Below are 10,000 nucleotides of genomic sequence, written 5' to 3' on the forward strand. Positions count from 1 at the left end.
GTGATTGATTTTTTGTTGTGTTAACCAATCGGCAGCCCAGATAGACGTTCGGCCCTCGGGGAATTTGTTGTATTTTAACTTCAGGCCTGAAGAGCGTTTCCTGTCTGACGATCAGGGCCTGTGACTGTGCTAACGATGTTACAAGAAGAGGGGACGAACTCAACGAAGAAAGCTGCTCAGTAAATGTTTTTTCTGATATAAAAGGTTGGTTATTGTTTAATAATTGATTTCTTATGTATGTGTGTGTGTGTGTGTGTGTGTGTGTGTGTGTGTGTGTGTGTGTGTGTGTGTGTGTGTGTTGTTGTTGTTTTTGTTGCTGTTATTGTTTGATTTGTGGGCTGTTTCTGCAATTGTTGTTCTTTGTAGTCTTTCTCTAGTTTTTGCTGTTGTTTTTTGTTTTGGGGGGAAGGAGTTTATCCAAAAAATTGGAAAACAGCTAATGTCACGCCTATTTATAAGACAGGTCCTGCAGACGTTTGTAACAAATATCGTTTGATTTCCTTGTTGAGTTGTGTTGACAAAGTCTGGGAGCGATGTATTCACAGCCACTTATATGACATTTTACAATCCAACAACATTCTCACACCTACACAGTCCCGGCGACTCGACGATCTGTCAACTTGTTTCTATATATATAATTGTTTGTGTTTAAATTACGACAGCGGTTTAACAATACTGGCGGTATTTTTTTATGTGTCAAAAGCTTTTCATAAAGTCTGGCACAAAGTGTTATTGGTAAAATTGGAATCGATTGGTGTTCGTGGCCGACTATTGTCATGGTTTTGTAGCTATTTAACAAACCGTGCTCAATCGGTTGTTGTTGAAGGTGCCAAGTCAGAGTTTAAAGGTGTACAAACAGGCCTTCCTCAGGGTTCAGTGTTAGGCCCCTTGTTATTTTTGATCTATATGACTAAGTGCCAAAAGGTGCGCACGAAAAGCGGACAAAGGGGCTAAAAAATAAAAGTTGACAAACACGACTGATATTGGGATTTTTGTTAAGACAACAGATGCTGGAACCCAATTACAAAAAGAAAAGATAAATTTACCCAAATGATTTTACAAATAACGATAATTTTGTTCGTTATATCATTCAAAACGGCACTGAGTCATAGCATTAAGGTTATCTCGCACGTTTTTAAAGCTAGGGCTTTGAAACTTGGCACACAACCAAAGTATAATGACCTCCAGGTATGGTGCACATCACATTAAACAACATTGAATTTCAAGGTCACAGCGAGGTTAAATTTCCTTTGCAAACTGGAAAATTGTCGTTGTCACGTCTTACATGTTTTAATACTAGATCAGTTAGACTTTACATACTTCACATACTTTCAGCATTTTTATAAAACCTCATTAAAAGTGACCTGCTGGTTAATCTTTGTCAAAGTTCAAGGTCACAGCGGGGTACGGGTCACATCTGGTCCAAATGTGGAATATTTTCAATTTATTCAGCGCGTTTATAGCACGAGCTTTGAAAATACACACAGTTCTAGTGTATAATGTTCACACACGATTAAAGTCTGGTTGAAAAAGTCAAGGTCACAGCAGGGTCGCGTTGAGGTCAAACATATACATTTTTCAATGAGGTTTTCTCATATGTTTTTGAAGCTAGGGCCTTGAAACTTGGCACACTACGCAAGTTAAATTAAACCTCATCAAATTCCAAGGTCACAGTAAGGTTAAAGATCCTTTAAGGATATTTTCTAAAAAAGGTGACCGCCTGGTTAATGTTTGTCAAATTTCAAGGTCACAGCAGTGCCATCTGGCTTAAACTTTGAAAAATTGTCAATTTCTTCAACTAGTTTTATAGTATTTCTATGAGTCATGTTGAATGGAATGGTGGCATGTGCCTCTATTCTAGCTAACAACAAAGCTGAAAAAATGAATATTATCTGTTTGTTTTGTTTGTTTTACCCGTACGAGACCTTTCTGTGACCTTGACATGTGACAAGGATCTACCTTAACTTCTTTAAGTCGGAGAATCATTGAGAGTTGTGTGATGTTTGAAGGCTCTCCCTTTAAAAACAACTGAGATAATGATGCATTTTCGTGTTTTTGATTTGCCCATATGTGACCTTGAGATTCGACAAAGGTCAACAAGACTTTAACCGTGTATGGAGGCTATTAAGCCCAAAAATGTGAACTTTCAAGGTTCTTGCTTTGAAAAACTCTGAGAAAAAGGTTATGGTTTTTTTTTTTACCCACACGAGACCCTGCTATGACCTTCACATTTCTCAAGGATCAACCTTGAATTCTCCATGTTGAACAATCATTAAGCAAAAGCGTTGTTTGAAGTTTGAAGGTTCTAGCTTCAAAAATCTCTGAAAAAATATGTTTCATCCGTTTTCTGAACCACATGTGACCCAGCCGTGACCTTGAAATCTGACAAAGGTCAACAAGACTTTTACCATGCATGGGGGCGATTAAACCCCAAATGTGTGTGAAGTTTCAAGGTTTCAACTTAAAAAACGTCTGAGAAAAATATACATTTTTCTTTTTGGACAATGTGTTGCACGCAAGACAACACGACAAACGCTCGTGTTATCATTCTTTTACTTTAAGGTCGACTTGCGTGCCCGCTCTTTCGCTAATCTCAATTAAAATTCATCTTGGAAGTTCGGTTTTATTACGCTTTTAATTAAGAAGATTAAACTAAGACAACAAATAGTTAGTTTTACCCATTAAACTCGATAAGGTAGTGACATTTTATGTTGAACGCAAGATGGTGTCGCACGCAAGATCTGAAAAGATGTTGACGACATAATTTCAACACTTGATAGCTTATTCGTGGTTCGTGATTTCTTCACAAATTTTGAACACAGAATGTGTCACGTGGTTCCGTAGATGAAGTAGATCTTTGTACATGTAAATTTTGTTTTTAAAAGAAAATAACCGTTAATTACCGAACATTTTGTCGCACGCAAGATATGACGACATTTTCAAATCGTTTTCAAAAATGCTGTTCAAAAGTTCTGCAGTCTTTGCTGGATTACTTGAAAGACAGCAGTTTGATACACCGTTATCGCTTGACGTGTCGACACCAATTCCAGAGTTTTTGAAAAAGAAATTTAGTAAATATCTGCGATTGAAAAATGTATGCCGTGATGACGACACATCTTGCGTGCGACACCTTAAAATTCGGTTATCGAAAAAAAAAAATTCTCTCGAGATTTAGATTTGACGTTTGGTCTCGTCTGTAAAGCGATGTTTCAGGCATTCAATCAAGCGATGTTTCAGGCATTCAATCAAACTAAATGCAATTCATTTGTGCTTCTTGTTATTTTTCTGTGGCATATTCAAAACACGAGGTATCACGATGTCCGTTTTCAGATGGCCGGTTTTGGCGTTATTTTTGACTTTAAACAAAGATAACTTCAAAACCGTTCAAGTCAGACACACGAAATTATGTCCACTATATCTCCGCACATTCATCCACACACACACCAATTTTCAGCAGACACACATTTTTAGAAACATTTTTATTGTAAAACAAAACCGTCTTCTGTTCTGTGAGCACCTTTTGGCACTTAGTCATATAAATGATATTGTAAATTATATATTGAGTCTGTCATCAAATTGTTTGCTGATGATACTAGTTTGTCACATAAAATTAGTTGTTAGGCAGCACGTTGGAAAGTTACATTTAATGAAACCAAAACCAAACTGCCGAATATAAAACGTGATTTAAACAAAAATGACCCTTTATTTTTTAATGGAATTCTTCTGGAAGACATACAAGAACACAAGCATCTTGGCATTTTTGTGAAAATTATTGTAAATGGGACGCTTAAATCAGAAATATTGTGAAAAATACCACTTTGTTGATTAATTGTTTAAGATATTGTAAGTATAAGTTATGCAGAAAAAGTTTGGAAATAATGTATAAATCCTTCATTTTGCCACATTTTGATTATGTTGATGTGTTATGGTATAATTGTATCGAAGCCTTGTCGAAAATTACACCTTGAAGCTTTAGTTTACGTGTTATAATTGGCGGTGTGCGGAGAACTAGCCATGATAAGATTTATAAAGAAAGTGGTTTCTGTAATTTAAAGGAACGCCAAAAATGACATAAATTAATTTTATTTCACAAAATGGTCCATGGTAAATGTCCACAATATTTAATTAACCTCTTGCCACCACTAGTCTCTTCCCTAATCCCTACCACAGAAGACGACCACTAAATAGATTCGTACCAGCAAATAGGCATATTCCGAACATCCTTTATTCCATCGACCACAGTTTTATGGAATCATTTGCCTGATGTGATTAAAACCACAAATTCAATAAGCGAGTTTAAGCATTATTTTCAAAGTCCAGATCACAGTGTACCAGTTTATTATTATTTTGGAAAACGACAGGCAGAAATTAAACACTGTAGAATGTGTTTAAATATTAGTAACCTTAATTCCGATCTATGTAAACGCCATTTAAAAGGTAACGTACAGTGTGCTTGCGGTGATGCAAATGAAAGAGCCGAACATTATTTATTAAACTGCACTTTGTATGCAGATGCTCGTCTGACAACAATCAATTACCCCCCGCAGGTTAGGGGGAGTCCCATATTGGTTGGGACGAGAAAGAATTTACCCGATGCTACCCAGCATGTCGTAAGAGGCGACTAACGGTTCTGTTTCTCCTTTTACCCTTGTTAAGTGTTTCTTGTATAGAATATAGTCAATGTTTGTAAAGATTTTAGTCAAGCAGTATGTAAGAAATGTTAAGTCCTTTGTACTGGAAACTTGCATTCTCCCAGTAAGGTCATATATATTGTACTACGTTGCAAGCCCCTGGAGCAATTTTTTGATTAGTGCTTTTGTGAACAAGAAACAATTAACAAGTGGCTCTATCCCATCTCCCCCCTTTCCCCTATCCCATCTCCCCCCTTTCCCCGTCGCGATATAACCTTGAATGGTTGAAAACGACGTTAAACACCAAATAAAGAAAGAAAGAAAGAAAGAACAACAATCAATTCGTTGCCTGTTCATTCCAGAGGCGTGGCAATATTATTAAAAGGCAGCGAGCAATATTTATTTCGTAATAATATATTGATATTTGAGTCGGTCCAATCGTTTATTGTCAAATACGGCCGACTGATCTGTTGGATGTGTCCACGCATTGGTAGTGTGTATGTGTGTGTGTGCAGGCGTATGTGTACCTCCACATGCCTCTCTCTGTGTTATCGTATTTGATTACATAAGCAGCGTATAAGTAATGATTATTATCGTCTGTCTTGTATTTCATATTTTAACGAATTACTGCCTTCCTTAAAAAAACATTTACATTTACTTGAACTTTCATGTTGCATGTCTCAGACTTGACGTTCTCTTCCCACGCGCTTTCGTCCTAGTCTCTCCTTGTAGTTGCTTGTACGTTCTCCCCCCTGCTCCTCCCGCCCGACCGGCACCCTCTTCTTTTTTCTCTTCTGTACATTCTTCTGTTCTTATTTGGTTCCCCATCCCCATTCCTTCAATTTATTCTACTGGATTATTTTTGTTATGTCCACCATTATGAAAATGTGTGTAATTTAGTATTGTTCTGGTCACATAACATACGCATTTGCTTGAGTGCGTGTCCTAGTTGTATGTTTTGAATTGTTTCATGCGAAGAATTCTGAATAAAAAACAATTTAAACCAACTCCGCACACCCCAGCATCCTTTAAAAAAAATTGTTAACAAGCCACTAGGACGCAGATTTTCGGTTCTTTAATACTTGATTCTCATTAATACATTCACCTTGGAAATACGGCCACCTTAGAGGCTCACTTTTTCAAGTATATGAGTAAAAGTCCCTTTCGCTGCCAATCAAAACTTGCGTATGTGCATTCCTGACTGCCAGGGAATATTGGAGTTCGGAGTGTAATAATTCACAAAAACTTCTAGCTCCAAACTGGCAGTAAGTAAAACCTATGTTATTTTTAAAGGAAATTGAACCAAGAATATGTTTTTAGTGTCTAATCATGAAAATAATACGATTAGTTTGGCTTATAATGATGTTTAAATATGAACTTTTGAAAAATCAGTCCGGCGCATCTTCCGGTGCCTGTGGATCAAACACAGGTGGCTGTTTTGCTTGCTCCAAAAAAGGATTATAATCACTGTCATCTACCTGTTTCCAACGAATCGTCCGAAAGAAGATCTCCCCCTTCCCTTGTCAGTATCCATAATCATTTGCACCGCCTGTAGCGTCAGTCCGGCTTTGTTTTTCCCTACTAGGGCCCGGTCGACTGTCACCGTTAGCCATTTTGACGAGTCGAGATTTCTCTCCCCTACCCTGTCGCCAAGGCCGAAAATAGCCTTCAGACGCAAAACCGCGTCACCATTTATGTTTATTCACGAGAATGAGGTATCCTTCCAAGCCATTGGCTGCTATTTGTGTGTCAGCAGTGACGTAGCATTTCTGGAAAATTCCTGAGCGGAGAAGACGGGTAAACCCGTCCTAAGGCGCTGCGGCTGCACGAGCGCATGACGGGTATACCCGTCATAAGGCAGTCAAGGGGTGAAGTTGAGCGGATGTAGCCTGGAAAACTCGGTTTCAAATAAAAACGATCCCATGTTTTCAAAATATATTTTAGAACATTGCCAATAGAGCTTGGCTCAGCATCTGTGGCCAGTGTGTGGATGGGATAAGACTATATCCTACACTGAATGGGCGGTTCTGGTGAGGTTATGCCCCCTCTTTCTTTTGGCTGGTAACTGGCACCACCTCGCGGCACGATCACACAAGAAAGGGAAAAAAACCTTGCATTGGTTCCAAATAGCATCGTGCATTTTATAAAGTAAACAGACAATGGTCGGTTCTGGTGAGGTTATGCCCCTTCTTTCTTTCGGCTGGTAACTGGCGCCACCTCGCGGCAAGATCACAGGAGCTGTCTCGCGTTATCACCCCAGAAGCGCTCATTGGACACGTCGACAAAAACATCAACAGCCTTGTTACTCTCTGTGCAGACTTGGATTTTTAATGACTTTATTTTTGAACAGGCAATAGTGGCAATCAAAAGTGTTTCACTAATTCATCCAAAAATTCCCACTCCGCACAGGAAACAGTCAGAATGTTGATTTTTGGTATGATTCCGAGTAGAGGAACGTTCTTAATCCATGGAAAAGTCCGGCTAGATCTTAGATGGTGAACCGAACTGTTTTCAATAAAGAAGACTTTACCTTTAAAATCGTTATGGGTCAATTTGTTTCTTCTCAAAAATGTATATTGTCCTTTTCGTAAAGTATCTGTTCAAAACTGAGCACCGTTTGTTATGGAACCAGATATTTCCAGGCTGAATCTGATCACTAATCATGATCATCGTCGTCATATGTGTGAATATGATTGTAAAAAAACCGTTTAAAAACATGTTATCTTTTTAAGTACGTATTTGTGCACGCAAAATCTTGTTCATATGTCATGCAATTTTATCAACCACCTTGTTTTGGTTTTATTCTCTCTCAAAACAAGTTCTCCGGGTCTCTTTTTGTTTGAACTGAAACCTTTTAGCTCCAGCTTCAATTGTCCAGTTTTTCTTTTGTTTCAACTTTTTTCCTGTTGTTCTGAAGCATTTTCATACAAACTTTCCCGTCACACATTTCGCTGCAGACTCTTTCATTCTCGCAAACAATAAGGATTCTTTTCAATCATTCTGGCTGCTCCACAGTAGCATTAAGCTCTTTCAAACGCTGCATTTGTGTTACGTTATATTGAAAAGAAATTCCTCTGACAGCAGACCGTTGCAAATCGTTCCAAAAGTTCGGAAATTTGAAACAGACAGACTTCTAGCGTTCTGTATTCAAGATTTAATTTAAACGGGAATTTTACGGAACGTTTTATCATAGAAATTTGAAATCGTGATTGTGTCATTGTGTATAATTATGATTAACAGATACATACGCTTACCTTTCTTGGGGGTTTAATTGAAATAATATGAGCAGGGTGACCTCAGAGATGTCGAGATACGCGAACGCTCTCATGGCTCCCCACAGACGCTCCGATGTATTAGGGGCGGATCAGTTGGTTTGTACGGGGGTTGCACTTATAATTGTAAAGTGGAAATCGAGGGCGCGCAGTCCGCCTGAGACTTCGAGGTGGGTCCGGGGGCATGCCCTTCCCCCCCTCCCCCCTCCCCCCCTCCCCCCCCTCCCCCGGAAAAATTGTTGTCCGAAGAAGCAAAACGGTGCCATCTGAGCTTAGAAATTGACCAAATTCCAAGTTAAATAACATCTCTCTCTCTCCCTTTTTGTGTTAGCAAGTGCACCCCCCTGAGTCCATCTTAGATCATCCTTTGCCCCCTCAGATCTTCACAAAACAATGGTCATAATCGGATAGATGAGGTCCGTACAGATCTGGCAGAACATTTTATGAAAACAGTGCTGATGTACTTATGATAACCGATACGTCGTGCGTCTCGGGACCCGCTCGTTTCTGGTTTAATGCATCTCGGGACCGCTCGTTTCTGGTTTAGTGCGTCCCTTTCGTTCCTGGTTTAGTGCGTCCCTCTCGTTTCTGGTTTAGTGCGTCCCGGAACCTGCTTGTTTCTGTCTTAGTGCATCTCGGGACCGCTCGTTTCTGGTTTAGTGCGTCCCGGGACCGCTCGTTTCTGGTTAAGTGCGTCACGGGACCCGCTCGTATCTGGTTTAGTGCATCGCAGGACCCGCTCGTTTCTGGTTTAGGGCATGTCGGGACCGCTCGTTTCTGGTTTGTGCGTCTCAGGACCTGCTCGTTTCTGGTTTAGTGCATCTTGGGACCGCTCGTTTCTGGTTTAGTGCGTCCCGGGACCCGCTCGTATCTGGTTTAGTGCATCTCTGGACCCGCTCGTTTCTGGTTTAGTGCATCTCGGGACCCGCTCGTTTCTGGTTTAGTGCATCTCGGGACCCGCCTGTATAAAGACAACTTTTTAGACCTAAATGTGACAAAGACCAAAGAACTTCTGATAGATTTTAGAAGAAACCCTGCCCCTGTCCCTGACCTGATGATTGATGGTGTGACTGTTGAGCGTGTGACTGAATATAAGTATCTTGGCACAGTTATCGATGATAAGCTGTCCTTCAATGCAAACACCACCCTCATACACAAAAAATGTCAGTCACGCATCTACTGCCTTCAGAAACTTAGGAAGTTGAATGTGAACCCTTCTATCCTCCAAACTTTCTACCGCTCTTTCATTGAGTCTGTCATCACTTTCGGTTTTGTGGCCTGGTATGGAGGTCTGAGTGTGAAGAACAGGAATGTCTTAGTGCGAATGGTGAATGTCAGTAGCAAGGTGATTGGCAGGCAGCAAGCAAGTGTGGAGTCCCTGTATGAAAAGCGTGTGGTGAGAAAGAGTAGGCGGATAGCTTCAGATAGGTCCCATGTCCTTGCCCACCTCTATGAACTCCTTTCCTCTGGCCGTAGACTTCGCACGCACAAAGCTAGGACACTCCGGCTGCAAAACAGCTTCATCCCCAAATACATCACCCTTAGCAACATGTAAACACATCCACATACCCGACCCAGCCCCTCTTCTGCCAGTGCAATCAGTAGTAATGTACATGTATGTATTGGTTTTATGTACAACCGTATATTTTCTGATATATTGTATGCTATGATATTTTGCAATGATGTTTAGCCATAGTTCGTTATACGCGCAGGTGTGCGAGAATGTAAGCGCAGTGCTTTAAAGATGTCCATGTGTGAACGTGTAAGTGGGCGTAGTCGAATGTCCATGTGGGAGTGGAGCATATAAGAATGCCCATGTGTGAATGTGTAAGTGGAGCGTATAAGAATGTGTAAGTGGAGCGTGGTGGAATGTCCATGTGTGAATGGGTAAGTTGAGCGTATAAGAATGTCCATGTGTGCGATGTGTAAATGAGACATGGATGTGTTCATGTCTGAATGCGTAAGAACAATGCAAGGAATGTCCAGAGAGGTATGTGGAAGGTGTTTCTATAACCTGCCCTGTTATATAGTGCTATATGTTTTATGTAAAATCAATGCCTTGTTTGTACTATTGTTATGTACCACGCCTGAATTTCT

At 40.1% G+C, this 10,000-nt stretch overlaps 1 protein-coding gene across 1 annotated transcript in view; it reads left to right on the plus strand.

Annotated features, from left to right (window-relative positions):
• Positions 1 to 64: 64 nt before the first annotated feature.
• Positions 65 to 10,000, plus strand: part of LOC138968898 (uncharacterized) — a 28,885-nt gene continuing 18,949 nt past the window's right edge. The window contains exon 1 of the mRNA XM_070341572.1: positions 65 to 204. The gene's annotated coding sequence lies outside the window, so the exon portion shown is untranslated. The remainder of the gene's footprint in view (positions 205 to 10,000) is intronic.

This window comes from Littorina saxatilis, linkage group LG6 (genome assembly GCF_037325665.1).
Source record: "Littorina saxatilis isolate snail1 linkage group LG6, US_GU_Lsax_2.0, whole genome shotgun sequence".
NCBI lineage: Eukaryota > Metazoa > Mollusca > Gastropoda > Littorinimorpha > Littorinidae > Littorina > Littorina saxatilis.